Consider the following 16,337-nt stretch of genomic DNA (forward strand, 5'->3'; position numbering starts at 1 on the left):
AGAAGCCCTATACAGTCAGCAAAAACAAGACTGAGAGCTGACTATGGCTCAGATCATGAACTCCGTATTGACAAATTCAGACTGAAATTGAAGAAAGTGGAGGAAACCACTAGACCATTCAGGTATGACCTAAATCAAATCCTTTATGACTATACAGTAGAAGTGAGAAATAGATTTAAGGGACTAGATCTGACAGACACAGTACCTGATGAACTATGGATGGAGGTTCGTGACATTGTACAGGAGACAGGAATCAAGACCATCCCCAAGAAAAAGAAATGCAAAAAAGCAAAATGGCTGTCTGAGGAAGGCTTACAAATAGCTGTGAAAAGAAGGGAAGCCAAAAGCAACAGAGGAAAGGAAAGATACCCATTTGAATGCAGAGTTTCAAAGAATAGCAAGGAGAGATAAGAAAGCCTTCCCCAGTGATCAATGAAAAGAAATAGAGGAAAACAATAGAATGGGAAAGACAAGAGATCTCTTCAAGAATATTAGAGATACCAAGGGAACATTTCATGCAAAGATGGGCTCAATAAAGGACAGAAATGGTATGGACCTAACAGAAGCAGAAGATATTAAGAAAAGGTGGCAAGAATACACAGAACTGTACAAAAAAGATCTTCACAACCCAGATAATCAACGATGGTGTGATCATTCACCTAGAGCCAGACATCCTGGAATGTGAAGTCAAGTGGGCCTTAGGAAGTAACACTACAAATAAAGTTAGCAGAGGTGGTGAAATTCCAGTTGAGCTATTTGAAATCCTAAAAGATGATGCTGTGAAAGTGCTGCACTCAATATGTTAGCAAATTTGGAAAACTCAGCAGTGGCCACAGGACTGGAAAATGTCAGGTTTCATTCCAATCCCAAAGAAAGGCAATGCCAAAGAATCCGCAGACTACCACACAATTGCACTCATCTCACATGCTAGTAAAGTGAGGCTTAAAATTCTCCAAGCCAGGCTTTAGCAATATGTGAACCATGAACTGCCAGATGTTCAAGCTGGTTTTAGAAAAGGCAGAGGAACCAGAGATCAAATTTTCAACATCTGCTGGATCATTGAAAAAGCAAGAGAGTTCCAGAAAAACATCTATTTCTGCTTTATTGACTATGCCAAAACCTTTGATTATGTGGATCACAATAAACTGTGGAAAAGTCTGAAAGACATGGGAATACCAGACCACCTGACGTGCCTCTTGAGAAACCTATATGCAGGTCAGGAAGCAACAGTTAGAACTGGACATGGAACAATAGACTGGTTCCACATAGGAAAAGGAGGACGTCAAGGCTGTATATTGTCACCCTGCTTATTTAACTTATATGCAGAGTAGATCATGAGAAACACTAGGCTGGAGGAAGCACAACTAGGAATCAAGGTTGCCAGGAGAAATATCGATAACCTCAAATATGCAGATGACACCACCCTTATGGCAGAAAGTGAAGAAGAACTAAAAAGCCTCTTGATGAAAGTGAAAGAAGACAGTGAACAAGTTGGCTTAAAACTCAACATTCAGAAAACGAAGATCATGGCATCTGGTCCCATCACTTCACAGCAAATAGATGGGGAAACAGTGGACATAGTGGTTGACTTTATTCTTCTGGGCTCCAAAATCACTTCAGATGGTGATTGCAGCCATGAAATTAAAAGATGCTTCCCCCTTGGAAGGAAAGTAATGACCAACCTAGACAGCATATTAAAAAACAGAGACATTATTTTGTCAACAAAGGTCCGTCTAGTCAAGACTATGGTTTTTCCAGTGGTCATGTATGGATGTGAGAGTTGGATTATAAAGAAAGCTGAGTGCGGAAGAATTGATGCTTTTGAACTGTGGTGTTGGAGAAGATTCTTGAGAGTCCCTTGGACTGCAAGGAGATCCAACCAGTCCATCCTAAAGGAGATCAGTCCTGGGTGTTCATTTGAAGGACTGATGTTGAAGCTGAAACTCTAATACTTTGGCTACCTGATGTGAAGAGCTGATTCATTTGAAAAGAACCCTGATGCTGAGAAAGATTGAGGGCAGGAGGAGAAGGGGACAACAGAGGATGAGATGGTTGGATGGCATCACTGACTCAATGGACATGGGTTTGGGTGGACTCCGGGAGTTGGTGATGGACAAGGAGGCCTGGTGTGCCGTGGTTCATGGGGTCGCAAAGAGTCAGACACAACTGAGTGACTGAACTGAATTATTATTGTTATCGTGTTGCTATTTAAATTGCTATATCATAGGTAGAATTGAATACTAAGTTAAGAAGGTTAGATATTTCACTAAACAATACAGCTTCAGATATAGAAGTAAAATTTCACCCTAAAAGAAATATCTATATTTTTTTCAAAGAAAAATTAAACATTGACTTAGAAAGTCTGAGAAGCAAAGAAGTTAATAAAACCACTCATTATCATGTGGGAAAAAAAGAAATCTCCTAACACTGTTGGTAGGGATGTAAATTGATGCAGCCATTAAGGAGGACAGTATGGAGATTCCTCAAAAGCTAAAAATAGAGTTACCATGTGATCCAGCAAGGCCAGTCCTAGGCATATATCCAGAAAAGATGAAAACTCTAATATGAAAAGATACATGCACCACAATGTAAATAGAAGTGCTATTTACAAGAGCCAACACAGGGAAACATCCTAAATGCCCATCAACAGATGAATGGATAAAGAAGATGCAGTATATATATATATATATATATATATATATATATATAATTATATATATAATGAAATATTCAGCCATAAGAGAATGAAATAATGTCGTTTGTACCAACATGGATGGATGGAGCAAGAGATCATTAAACTTAGTGAAACAGTCAAATATCGTATGATATCACGTAAATGTGGAATCTTAAAAAGATAATATAAATGAATATATTTACAAAACAGAAATAGACCTACCAACATAGAAAACAAATATATGGTTATTAAAGGCAGGGGTGAGGAGGGATAAATTAGGAATTTGGGATTCACAGATATACATTTCTATAAGTAAAATAAACTACAAGGGCCCACTGTATAGCACAGAGAACTATAGTCAATATCTTGTAATAATACATAATGGAAAATAATCTGAAAAAGCACACACACACACGTAACTGAACCACTTCACTTTGCTGTACACCTGAAACTAACACAATATTGTAAATCAACTATACGTCAGTTTTTTTTATTATTTTGATTATTATTATTTTTTTACTTTACAATATTGTATTGGTTTTGCCATACACCAACATGCATTTAAAAATGATGCCATATACAGGTCAGAACTTTATCAAAAACAAAATCCAACCATTATCCCATCAAAGATAACTACTACAAACAGTTTAGAATATTTTCTTTTTTGATAAATTCCTTTTCAGTTATTTCTGTGCAACCTGAAAACCACCTATCAGGCTACTTACCTATTTCCCTGCTATATAGTTTCTAAAAAGTGTATTTTATTCTCTCAATATTTTTCACATGTCTAGAGAAGAAGTTAAAGTCAATCCCCTGAAAGCAAAGAATAAAGGAAGGAGCAAGTTCCTCACGTTTCATCTTATTTCCAACTTAAAAGCAAATTTGCTATAGAATCAGAGGAGGAAGGACAAGCCACTGAAGATCTTCTCTGCTCAGTGTCAGCACCCTTCATCAATGGCCATTCACATGTATTTAACACATCACTTCATCTTTCCAACCAGGCACTTCATCTCTTCAGTGCTCTAATTCTCAAATTGTGCCAGCAATACAAAATTCTGTCATTAACACTCAACAACAGTAACTATATAAAAACATCCTCTGTCTAGTGCATAAAATGTATTCCCTTTTAAAAATAGTATTTCTATTTTTAGCATCCCTTGTTGCTAACTACATTTAATTGGTTGACTCAGTCATCAATCAAGCATTCATTTATTTTGCAAATGAATACTGAGTGCCCTGTGCAGTAAAAAGAGCCTTGACTCTTAAGGCAGACCAAACCGAGTTCAAATTTTAGCTCCATTATTTAATAGTTTTGGGACACTAGAGCAAGTAACCTAACTTCTTTGAGCCAATGTTTCTACACTGTCAAATGAGGATAAAAATATCTTGAGATGTTGTGAAGATTAAGTAACTCTTAAAATTTAAATACTATGAAAGAACAATTTTTACATGTTATGGATACTAAAATTGAATAAGATATAGACCGTCCCTCCTGGAGAATCTTATAAACTATAAAGCAAAATTACAGAAACAATTATAATGTATTTTTTTAAAGTGATGTCATAGGAGGGATAATGAATGCTAGTATGGGTCAAATGAGAGATCATATCTTGTTAGAGGGTCAGAGAAGATTCCATGGGGGAAGCAGCATTTGAACTGAACTAACTTATTTCTGATAAGTGAAAGGCAAGGACTTAGAATAGAAGGTAGAAAGGGCACCCCAAAGGACACAGTGGAACAAATAATGATGACTATGACAATGATAATAATGACAAGTAATGGTGATTTCAAACATCCACTTAGACTTACTATGTTTCAGATACTTTTCTAAGCTTTTATATATATTAACTACTTTAATTCTCAAAACAATCCTAGGAGGAAACCGAGACACAGAGATGCTACATTTGTACTCAAGGTCACAAAACTAGAAAGTGACAAAGTCAGCATTCCAACCCAGGTTGTCTGTCTCCAGAAGCTGTGCTGATTCACTACATAAATTACTTCTCTAACGAAAGCTCACAGGCAAACCCTGTCTAGGAGTCCATGAAATATCAATAAACCTTGACAAACGAGTAACTTAAATTCAACCATTAAATCAACAAATAAATATTTATTGTACCCATATATTCTCTTATTTGATGATATAGGCAGAACTCTGTCAACATAATTTAAGGGCTACAATTACTCATTTATGTTTAAAATTATTTCAATACATGTTCATTAGAACTAAGTACTCATTCAGGAAACCCTGTATACATTTATTCTGAGGTAGCTGACATGCATATGCAAGTAATACAGTGTATTTGCAGTGGATTCTAAAGGGGGAAAAAAAAAATAAGGGGGAAAAAAGAATAAGGAAAAGAAGAAAAAGCAGAAAATCTATCAATCATTCAGTAGATGAGAGGGTCTGGAATCAAGATTGCCAGGAGAAATATCAATAACCTCAGATATGCAGATGACACCACTCTTATGGCAGAAAGCAAAGAAGAACAAAATAGCCTCTTGATGAAAGTGAAAGAGGAGAGTGAAAAAGTTGGCTTAAAACTCAACATTCAGAAAACGAAGATCATGGCATCCGGTCCCATCACCTCATGGCAAATAGATGGGGAAACAGTGATAGACTTTATTTTCTTGGGCTCCAAATTCACTGCAAGATGGTGACTGCAGCCATGAAATTGAAAGACTCTTACTCCTTGGAAGAAAAGTTATGACCAACCTAGACAGCATATTAAAAAGCAGAGACATTACTTTGTCAACAAAGTTCCATCTAGTCAAGGCTATGGTTTTTCCAGTAGTCATGTATGGATGTGAGAGTTGGACTATAAAGAAAGCTGAGCATGGAAGAATTGATGCTTTTGAACTGTGGTGTTGGAAAAGACTCTTGAGAGTCCCTTGGACTGCAAGGAGATCCAACCAGTCCATCCTAAAGGAGATCAGTCCTGAGTGTTCATTGGAAGAACTGATGCTGAAGCTGCAACTCCAATACTTTGGCCACCTGATGTGAAGAACTGACTCATTTGAAAAGACTCTGATGCTGGGAAAGATTGAAGGCAGGAGGAGAAAGGGAGGACAGAGGATGAGATGGCTGGATGGCATCACTGACTCAATGGACATGAGTTTGAGTGAACTCCAGGAGTTGGTGATGGAGCAACTGGCGTGCTGCAGTCCATGGGGTGGCAAAGAGTCGGACATGACTGAGCAACTGAACTGAACTGAACTGAGAGGGTGATATAACAGAAAAATCCTGAAAGACCTCGCGAGTTCTAGTCTTGCTCTCTCTAACCAGATGCGTATACATATTAAGTCTCTTAAACTTTAGGACTCAAGGCATTTGAGCTTAAAAGTTTTATGTTTCTCATTTGATGACCATTCACAATCATGCTAAAAGCCCTAAAATCTTCATCCTGTCACAATTTAAAGTCTTCACATGGTACTGTATTACGTAGACATGATAATTAAATAATTTAATGTGTCTTTCTGGAGACCTCTCATTACTAATAAATGATTGATGCAATGGAAAAGTAAATCTAAAACATACAGTGCTTCTACTCAGCAGCTGTTGTTCTTGTAGCAAAAAGGAAACTACAGCCAAGAAACAAAATCCTCATCTTTTCATCCAAAGTCAGTTACTTTCTCTCACACTGAAATCTCATTTCTAATGTCCCATGAAATCTTTTGAACTTATCATGTACCTACACAAAAAGGGCAACTGCAAGAAAAGCCATCTCATCTCCCACATGTCAAAAAAGGTAATCAAAGGAAGTTAAAACAACTTCCTATGATAGAGCATAAGGTAGCATTTAAAATATTCCACTCTTGCTAAATTAAAACTTAGATTTTTTTGATATCTGAAAGAGACTAAAATTTATAATAGTTACAATTGTTGGTTTTATTTATAAACCATGAATGTAGTTTAATCATCTATCTGCTTGATTATCACTACTCACTCTCATTATGGGAGGCCATTATACTTGGTTTGATTATTGGATTTGTCAATTGTATGGTCAACACCAATCAACCAAAATGAAATGCTTAAGGAACCAATGGTATAAAACTCAAATTCCTTTTTCAAGTATTTAACACAGTTTTAATATAAGTTTTCCATAGGTAAAAATAAAAATCTGCCAGTGGTGAAATTATTTTGAATAGGCAAGAAACTGGAGCTGGAGAGAATAAAACTGGGGGGAGTTACTATTATCACAAGTACATTAAATTAAGTATAGACACAGTGTATCACAACATCCCCAACACTGGACTACAAATTCCTAACATTTACAGAGAAAGTGCTAGATTGCCTACTGTAAAGAATAAAATCTTGCAGTAAAATTCTGAAATAAGTGCTATTAGGTTAATGGAGAAGCTACTTTTTTCTTGAACTTAGTTTTATTCAAAAGGTTAAGAATTATTTGAATACAGTTTCTTAAAAGGAAAAAAAAAAACAAACATTTGGGAACATTTTAAAGAACACCACAGAGCGAAAATATTTAGTAGTTAGAAACAAAGTTGGTATTACAATTATAATAAATGTAAACTATTGGTCTATGTCATTTCAATAAACACTTAAGGAGTAATTAGATGTGAAGCTTGCCCCCATCCCCACCCCCAGTAAATCCAGTAACATGTAAATGCCATTTCTTTGTGTTCCACTAGAGGGTAGTCTCTCAAAACTAGGGCTGGAGTCATGAATCTATGCTGTTTTTGACCTGTTGCTAAATTAATCCTCATGTATCATTGTTTTCAACAAAATGTTTCTCTAGTATGCTAATTAAGGTTTTAACACATGCATTTTGAAAAACTGTCTATTTGCTCATAGATGTCCTTGTAGAAATAAACACCGTTATGCTTTCACTTTTCACTTTCGTGCATTGGAGAAGGAAATGGCAACCCACTCTAGTGTTCTTGCCTGGAGAATCCCAGGGACGGGGGAGCCTGGTGGGCTGCCGTCTCTGGGGTCTCACAGAGCCGGACACGACTGGAGCAACTTAGTAGTAGTAGTAGTATGCTTTGCTGTGTTTCTTTTCTAAATTTCAGATAATTTAGTGTTTTACATATGTGTACAGAGTATATTTTTCTGGTAAATATAAGTTCAGAGTTAGCAAGTCTAAGAACAAACAGAAATCATTTTCTCGAGGATTTAATTTTATTTCAGGAGAAATGCTTTCCCAGAGTAGTAAAACATACACTCTAAACACACATACACACAAACACCATGGCACATGTACTCATTCATATGTGGCTGGCAAATTAACTTCATCACATAAGGAGAAGTGGCTGAATGTTAACTGGAAGAATATATACCCCCTTAATATGCCAATGTACTGAAAGGTAGTGAAGCAAATATATGTGTTACTTAAAAAAACAAAAACAAAAACAAAAAACTGGTCATTCCAGGTAAGAAAAGCCATTGCTTAAAAAAAATAAAGATTATTGAACAGCAAACGCATATCCTAAATTAAGTAGGACTTACAGAAAACCAAATGCCACTCAAAACAATTTCAAGCTGTTCTTAAATTATACTGCCTTTGGTGAACTTCTCAGAGGAGTCATTGGAGGCTCTGCATCTCTCCCAGTTGCTTTTAATATTTGGGAAATCCTTGTTAGTAATGTGCCCTGCTGTTTTCAGAGAGAAAACACAGTGTCTGAGCGACTGAGAACCCCAAAATGAGAAAACTTGTCAAAAATCCCTCTCTCTGAAAAAAAAAAAAGGAAGGAAAGAAGGAAGAAAGGAAGGAAGGAAAGGAGGGAGGGAGGGAATGATACCTAAGAAAACAAGCAAGTCTGTTTCATTTATTTGTATCCTAAGCAGCAGTGTCATAGAACAGACAGGTTGTTTCAGCCAACCAGACGCGAGCAGCTGCGAGTGCTACATCTTGGCAGTCCGAAGCGATTGGCTCCTCTCTGGGGAGTGGAGGGTGTTCAGTTATTAATGACCGCTGAGCAGGCAGCACCATGTCAGTGTGACAACTGATCGGGTGAACGACGCACCACTAACCACCATGGAAACCAGGAGAAATAAAGCCAGCTCCTAGGATCTCTCTTCACTGGATTGAAAGGCTCAGCCTGCCGCTGACTGAGAGAAAGAGTTCGGGGGAAAAAGAAGGAATCCTCGCTGTAACCTCTCGCCTTCGTTTATATTTTAGAATACAGAGATAAGCTCGCTTGGTCGTGTGAATACCTATAGTACACGTTTGTGTATACTTTGGTACACACACATATGCACCAATTTCCACCCGGGCAAGAACACAACCATGTGATTATTGCAACTAAGGAATTGAGGAATCCAGCACGCAGGGACACGGAAGGGGGTGTAGCACTGAGACGCTTTTGCAGGGTAAGTTTGAAATATACATTTCTATTTAAATATGCTCTCTTTCCTGTTCAGTTGATGCTTTTTTTTTTTTTTAAACACTTAAATTCTCTTTTGATGTTGTCTTCTTGTGTGAATTCTGAGAGCAGTTTTCTTTCCATTTCACTTTTGAGACGAAATTCAAATGCAAAAGCCCTCCGGCTCTGTGTATGCTTTGCTGTGTTTGTGGGATTCTCCAGCATGAATTTTACTAGCTTGAACGCCCATCAGAGGATGTGAGTGGGAGAGAAAAAGCAGTGCTGGGGGTTGGGGGGAGTAGAGAAGGGGAGAGAGAGAGAGAGAGAGAGAGAGAGAGAGAGAGAGAAAGGGGACAGCAAGAGAGAAGACCAGAGGAGAAAAGGAGACCAAGAGAGGGGCTAGGGGATTTTTGCTTTTTCTTCACATTATTTGCAATGAAAAGCAGATCACAAATCATTCTGCGCTGTGAAACCAGCCTCAGAGATGGGGCATTTTTCTCCCTTTTCACCTAGTGGTTGGAGATAAAGGCAAATGCTGCTGTTAAGTCAAGAGTAAAACCACTAAGCAGAGTGGCGAAAAGAGCATATCACAAACAGTTATTGAATTTCTGCCAGGCTACATCTTACAGATTGGGGTAAATGACTTCCCTTTAATAACATCCCCTCACTGGTCTGAAGGGACAGTGCAAATGTCTGATTGCTAATGCAGCTGCAACTGACACACTCTAGGTAAAAGGATCCCATGAACCAGAAGAGTTCTAATCTTCTTTGGTAATTAACAGGATCGCAGCAGGATGGCTTTAAAGTACATCTCCTATTTAAGAAGATTGTTTGTTCAAACGAACTGCTATATTCCCTTTGCTCTTACTCAGCTAGCAGGCTTAATTCACCTCTAATTTATTCATTTTTAACAATATGTCCTTGTTTCCGTGCCTCTAATTTTCGTGAAAGCAAGCTATGAGAATGAGTCGAACCTTCTTCATTTAGTGAAATGGGGACAATGTGAAAACAAAACAAAAAAAAAGGAAGAAATAAGGATTCACAAAACCTACCTAGAACATACTGTGCCCTCTCACAATAAATACTGCTTACACCCTGTATTTCTCTTTAGTTTCAGAAGCAATGCCTTTGAGACAGAATTACTCTCAGTAAACTATGAGCGTCCATGCGGTGATGATTCATGGAATACAGTGTGGGTTACTTTATACTTCCAGGCATGTAAAAGGAAGCCAGCTACTTAGAACATGAGTATGTTCATGGAAACATTCACTGCCCCCCTTAAAGGATCCTGTAAAGACAGTAAAAGAAACCAAGTATTTACATTTTATCTCTAGGAGCTCGCTCTCCTTCCTTCTTCTAGTTCAGCTAACCAAATAGTTAATGGAGACTGCTTCTTTTGAACTGCAGGTTATTTTTTTCTACCACTGTGATTTCAGAGTTATTATTGGTTTTCTAGTTTATAATATGAGCCGAAAGCAAAAGACAATAACCAGCCACTTAGATCCTGCCACTTTCCCATTAATGTGTCAAAAATGAGTCACTTTACAATGTGTAATGTAAGAAGTCAATTAATTCCAGTGACCTTTGTAAATGATGACAGTAAAGCAGCTCTGACAACATGCCATAGGCTTCGATTTTCCCTCTGTAAAATGAACAAGTTTAAGAAGAGGTTTCCTGCCTAGAGTGAAAAATGAAAGATGCTGAAGGATTAGCTTGAAATATCGGCAGGCTTGCTTGCTCTGCCTCAAATGCCACACGCAATCTATAGAAAAACAAAATGATTTATTACAAAGAGGAAAAGGTGTAGCATTTGCTTTTCTGCTATTTACTAGGAGTGTACCTTCTGCCACAGAACAGATCTGATATTTTGGAGGGACCTCCTAAGTTCCTAGCCAAGAGAAAAGCCTGAAGCTGATATTCAACCTCCAGATTTCAAACTCCTGTATAGTGTAGCATTGCAGTATTGATTTCAGTTTTTCTCAGACCTTTTCTGGGGAAACTTTCCATACCAAACACATACATTCTTAAATCCTACCCAACCTCTTTTAAAATTACAATCAATGACACCTAAGAACAGTGGATTCACTCTTTAACCTTGGTAAAGCTCACATACATATCTTGTGGATTACAGAGATCAATAATGTGCCCACTTGAGTCTGAGAGATACCATCACTCCAGGCCCCCAGGGTTGTCACTCAGTGTGTGCCAGGGAGTTTAGTGATCTGACTGGCATCTACCAATGCCAATTGATGGACATATCAGCATGCCTGGAAGACTAAGCCACAGTCTCCCCACACCATGTAGCTATACCAAAAATAATAGCTTTCTGGCAAGACAAGCATCAAAGGACCATCTTTTCAGAGTGTTGCTTGTCACAGGCAACACGCTGAGTTAGAATGCTGATGAGTAGGTGGAATTTTTACCTTTGGTTGTTGTTACTGCTGTTAATGACTTAAAACACCATGTTATCAGTTTTTTAAGCCAGCAATTTATGGACCTATGAAAACCATAATCAACTTATAATTCACTAATTATACTTTATTATTTTTGTTCTTTTTTACACCAACTCTATTTTTTTTTTGGTCATAAAATGGTTTAATATTTTACTTTCTTCTCCTCCACTCTGAATTTTTCCTGGTGCCAAATGCCTTTGTAAAGTGACATTGTGATGTTTACTACAAAATAATTATGTTGAAGAGAAAGGTTTGTAATCTGAGTTACAAACTAACACTTATGTAAATGAAATAGTATTACTTAATTAGCAGCCCTTGAAGATGGTCATAGATGAGATATTTGTTGGGGAATCTGAAGGAGATCATTTAAAAGGAAGCTAGTTGCATGCTAAAAAAATGAGTCCCCATTTCTAGCTTCAGTGAAGATGCCCCCAAAGAATAATTTAAAATATTGTTGCCCCGACCTGTCTGGATAAACACTGGACACATCTGCAGCCACCTAAATGGACCATGGAGACCTGGATGTGAAGGTTTACCCACTCAGGTGTCACTCCTTGGTCCCATGCAACTGAATAAAGCAGGCACACATGAGGCAACAGATCAGCATCTTATCCACACTGCCAAAGATAAAACTCTCTGAGGCTGGCTACGCGACCAGCACGTAGGCATGCTTCTCACTGTAGCAACTGAACACAGGTCCCGCGCAGAGCGCAGTGAACACCTTCCTGCCTCTCTCCTGATGAAGTGATGTCTGGTTGGACACCTAGCAAGGAGATTGTGACAGCAATTGTTCCCTCAGCCACAAACTAAAAGGCAATCAAACTTCACATAAAGAAAGTAGGTGGTGCCAGAGGATAAAGAAGTAACAGGGAGAAATACAAATGTTTTATGTTGATGAGAGGAGTAGAACTAAATCTCGGCAGACGCTGTTTAGAAATTAAGACTGGGGAGCAGAGATTCCAAATGCTCATCTCAAACTTTGTGAAGAAATGCAGTGCCCACTGGGCTATCTATTATTATATATTTGCATAATTGTCATATTTGTATTTAACTGAGGGCTATTTTTTAAGGTGTCATTCATAAACGTACATTACACAACCTTGGTGTGGGGAAATGAAGACGGGGAAGAGGTTTTCATGTAATAGTAGTACAACCTTCGGAAAAGGCTCTAATATGCTCATTTCACTGGTGAAGAAACTGGGGCCCAAAGGGTTTAACATCTTTACCCCAAGACACTCAGCTCTTTATGGAGGTCTAGGGCAGAAGCCCTACAGTGATCCCTCCAACAGTCTGCTAAAGATCTGCCTACACCCTCTTCCAAAGATAATATTCTTTAAAAAGTATAAGTAAAGGCTGATAGATATGAGCACCCACCCACCCCCAAAAAAAATCCTTAAGTAGATTTTTCTCCAGATAATCAAGTACTCTTAAAGTTAGAGCAGATAGTCAACAATAGAAGCAATAACTATTTATCTCGGGCTTCCCTGGTGGCTCAGATGGTAAAGAATCTGCCTGCAATGCAGGAGACCTGGCTTTGATCCCTGGATCCGGAAGACCCCCTGGAGAAGGGAATGGCTTCCAGTATTCTTGCCTAGAGAATTCCATGGACAGAGGAGCCTGGCAGGCTAAGCGCATGGGGTCGCAGTCAGAGATGACTGAGCAACTTCACTTGATTGAAGTATCTCACAACCAATATTTCAAATTCATAATCTGCCTTTGGGATATAGTCTACTGTATTCTGTAATGAGTCATAAAAATTAGACCCTTGCCCTGGTTTTAAAACATCTTAATAATAATGCTGCTATCCTTCACCTATTCAGCTATTGGTCTTCTACTATAATTCAGAGTTCCCAGGAATTCTGAAGAGACTCTCCAATCCTCTTTTACTGGGTTAACTGTAATATTTTAAGGCACTTACAGGTGTCCTCTTTATATGCAGTGTCCATTCTCATGTTTTGCTTCTGCACCTCACAGAGGAGATGCTCAGAATAGTTATACCTACCTTCATCTCGCCATCTCCCCCATTCTGCGTTACTTTTCCATTTCCATCGTTAGGGTGAGAAGCACTGTAGACAATAAGCTAATGCCTTAATTTCACAGACCTATTTTTTTTCTTCTTAGCAAATTTCTTTCTCGGTGTGCTCTCCAAATTTTGCTAAGATAATAGTAATGAACTGACTTTAAAACTTTGGGGAAATAAAGGAGAATAAATTAAAAAAAAAAAAAACAGTAATCGTGACTCCTCTAGAACTATCCTGTATACAGAGTAAATGACGTTTCTTCCTCCCAACAACCTGCTGGGGGAGTAATGATGATGATCATTTTTCTTGTAGGACTGAAGAATGAAGCTCTGTGAGGTTAAAGACCTCACACAGTAAGGGAACTAACACATGGAGGGTGTGGGTATCCTGACTCCAAAGATGGCACAGCACCAATCACAGTACCTGGCTCTTTGTGAGCTGATCAGTAAATGTCCATTCTCTTTTTTCTGAAATCACACTCTAGCCTAATCCTTTCAAGATTTGTGCCCTTTGCACCATACCACAGTATGGGTGGATAGATCACTCCAATTAAAAATCTGCACTTCTTAATTTAAATCATAGCTAATAAAATGCCCAAGATAAATTAAAGAAACACACACACACAACCAACCTCTATTCTTGGAGGAAAAGACTGCATGTCTTCAACCTACTCACCCATATGTTTGTCTGACAGCATTAGTGCTCTGATAAACAGATACTTGGCAAAGGTATCAAAAATTGGATAAAATGTGATGAGTAAGTTTTTCAGGCATGTTCAAGATTGTTGGAAAATTATGAGCAAAGTCTTCAAAGTCGTTTGAAGCACCACCAATGGATAACGTCTATTAGAAAGGCAGCCTGTTTGACATCTCTTTTCTAGTTAGTCTTGGAGAGAAAATGGCACACTAAGAATTCAAAATGCCAGTAAATTTATTCAGATTATTCTGAGGGCCCTGAGGGAGATTTTTATCTTTCATAAGTAATGTCATCCTTGGAATAAATGAAAATTCCTAAAACACATGTTCCAAAGGTTATCTTGCCAAGCTTTACTTTCAGAAAGTAAAGCATTCCACACATAATAGCTACTCTGTTTAGGAAGGAGTGTAAACATCACCACTTTTTTCCAAGTCTGCACTGAAAAGGCCCATGGACTCCCCAATGACCCACTGAATCAATTAAAGGCTTAGCATCAACAAGAAATATTTTCTCTTCCCAGAGGCCTAAAACCTCTGGGATTTAATTCCTTGAGGAGTGAGAGAGGAGGCAGTTTCCTGACTTGTACAAAGCCATGACTCCAGGAATGGGAGAATGTATTCCCCTGGGATTGAGCCTGCTAATGTGCCATGGCTAAGCAATGGCCTTCAGGAAGTCTCTGGACTCACAACACTTACCAGTGGCAAAAGTAATATTGAGTACTTTGATTCCAGGAAATACTTAAAGAGGCATTGTGGTAGAGAGGACTGGAATGAGCTTTATTACAATGCTCTCTAAAGTTAGGAAATTATATTAATAAAATTACTATAAAGAAACAAGGGCAAATGTTCCAGCAAATTTATTCCACTGATAAAATTTGGTCCATGATATGTTTCAGTCTCATCACATTGAAAGGTCAAGGCATTTAAATTACATTGTCAGAAATTTACTTTTGTTTCAAAACAAAATAAAAACTCAAAAAATGTTAACAGACATGTATTTTCTGAGATACAATTCACATTGGCCTTTATGTCATTAGACTGTTATTCTCACCGCTTTATTCATATGCCTGAGACATACCAGTCTTATTGCTATTTGCTAACAATGTCTCTGGGCTCCGTATTTAATTTTGTTGAAAAATCAGTCAGAAAAATAAAAAAATCAGAAACACCAAATAGACAGAATACGGGATCATAATGGACTTTTCTGAAATTTCAGTAGTGGTAGGAGGTAATTTACATCTAAACAAACGGTATTTTGATTTCCAAGACCAAGGGGTTAATGGCCTTATACTACGCATGCCTAAGGCATTGAGAGTAAAACAAAAGAGCAGGTGAAAAAGAACCTGAAAGTAGGTGGCAATGCTGTTATCACTGAAGAGAAAATGCAAGAGCATGGAATGAAAAGAACAATGCAACCACTATATCTGAAAAAGAAATATATTCTAAGCACTTATAAAACTTGGACACTATTTTCCTAATAATTATTTGAATGAAAAGCATATAAAATGCCATTATAAGATAGAGCTTAGACTATTCATCCAAGTCAATTCTTTGTGTGAACAGATGAGCTGATTCACTTACCAAACATATAAGTTATATCTGTTCCACTTATTGTAGTTGATCATCCACACATTTTTTTACACAGACACTACAGCTGCTCAAAGAGTGTCATAAAGTGAGTTTCAGCAAACTTTTGAAAATCAATGAGACATTTGCCAAAGTGCCATCTCCTTAATCAGTTACTTTACTTTTAATGAGCAAGCAAATTCCATGTAAATACCGAAGTCTCATTTTTCATTTATACTACAAACTGTGTCTGTCACAGTCTTCTGCTATAGGACAAAATGGCCAAAGGAATGAAGAATTACATGTTTTATGACCTAAAATACTGTTAGCAGAGACCTTATGAGTTAAAATTGCATTATGTCTCTTTGATAATTGTTACTGGCTAAGGAAATGATCATGATATTAGCAGAACTCATTTATTATGCTGCACACAGGCATTTTCTGTGCCCAGCAATGCTAAACACTTCATGGGCATGTTATCATTTACCCCTCACAATAATCATATCAAACTATTATTAGTAATTATTCTAATAGTAATTAGTATCAATCCCACTTTACAACTGAGAGAATAAGATTTAGTGAAGAAAAAGCAACTTGCCTCACT

At 37.7% G+C, this 16,337-nt stretch overlaps 2 protein-coding genes across 3 annotated transcripts in view; one reads left to right on the forward strand and one right to left on the reverse strand.

Moving 5' to 3' along the window:
* IMMP2L (inner mitochondrial membrane peptidase subunit 2) overlaps positions 1-16,337 on the reverse strand; it is a 956,056-nt gene that overhangs the window by 446,776 nt on the left and 492,943 nt on the right. The gene's annotated exons all lie outside the window — the stretch shown is intronic.
* LRRN3 (leucine rich repeat neuronal 3) overlaps positions 8,502-16,337 on the forward strand; it is a 41,707-nt gene continuing 33,871 nt past the window's right edge. The window contains exon 1 of the mRNA XM_027539551.1: positions 8,502-9,005. The gene's annotated coding sequence lies outside the window, so the exon portion shown is untranslated. The remainder of the gene's footprint in view (positions 9,006-16,337) is intronic.

The sequence above is a fragment of the Bos indicus x Bos taurus genome, chromosome 4 (assembly GCF_003369695.1).
Source record: "Bos indicus x Bos taurus breed Angus x Brahman F1 hybrid chromosome 4, Bos_hybrid_MaternalHap_v2.0, whole genome shotgun sequence".
Lineage (NCBI taxonomy): Eukaryota > Metazoa > Chordata > Mammalia > Artiodactyla > Bovidae > Bos > Bos indicus x Bos taurus.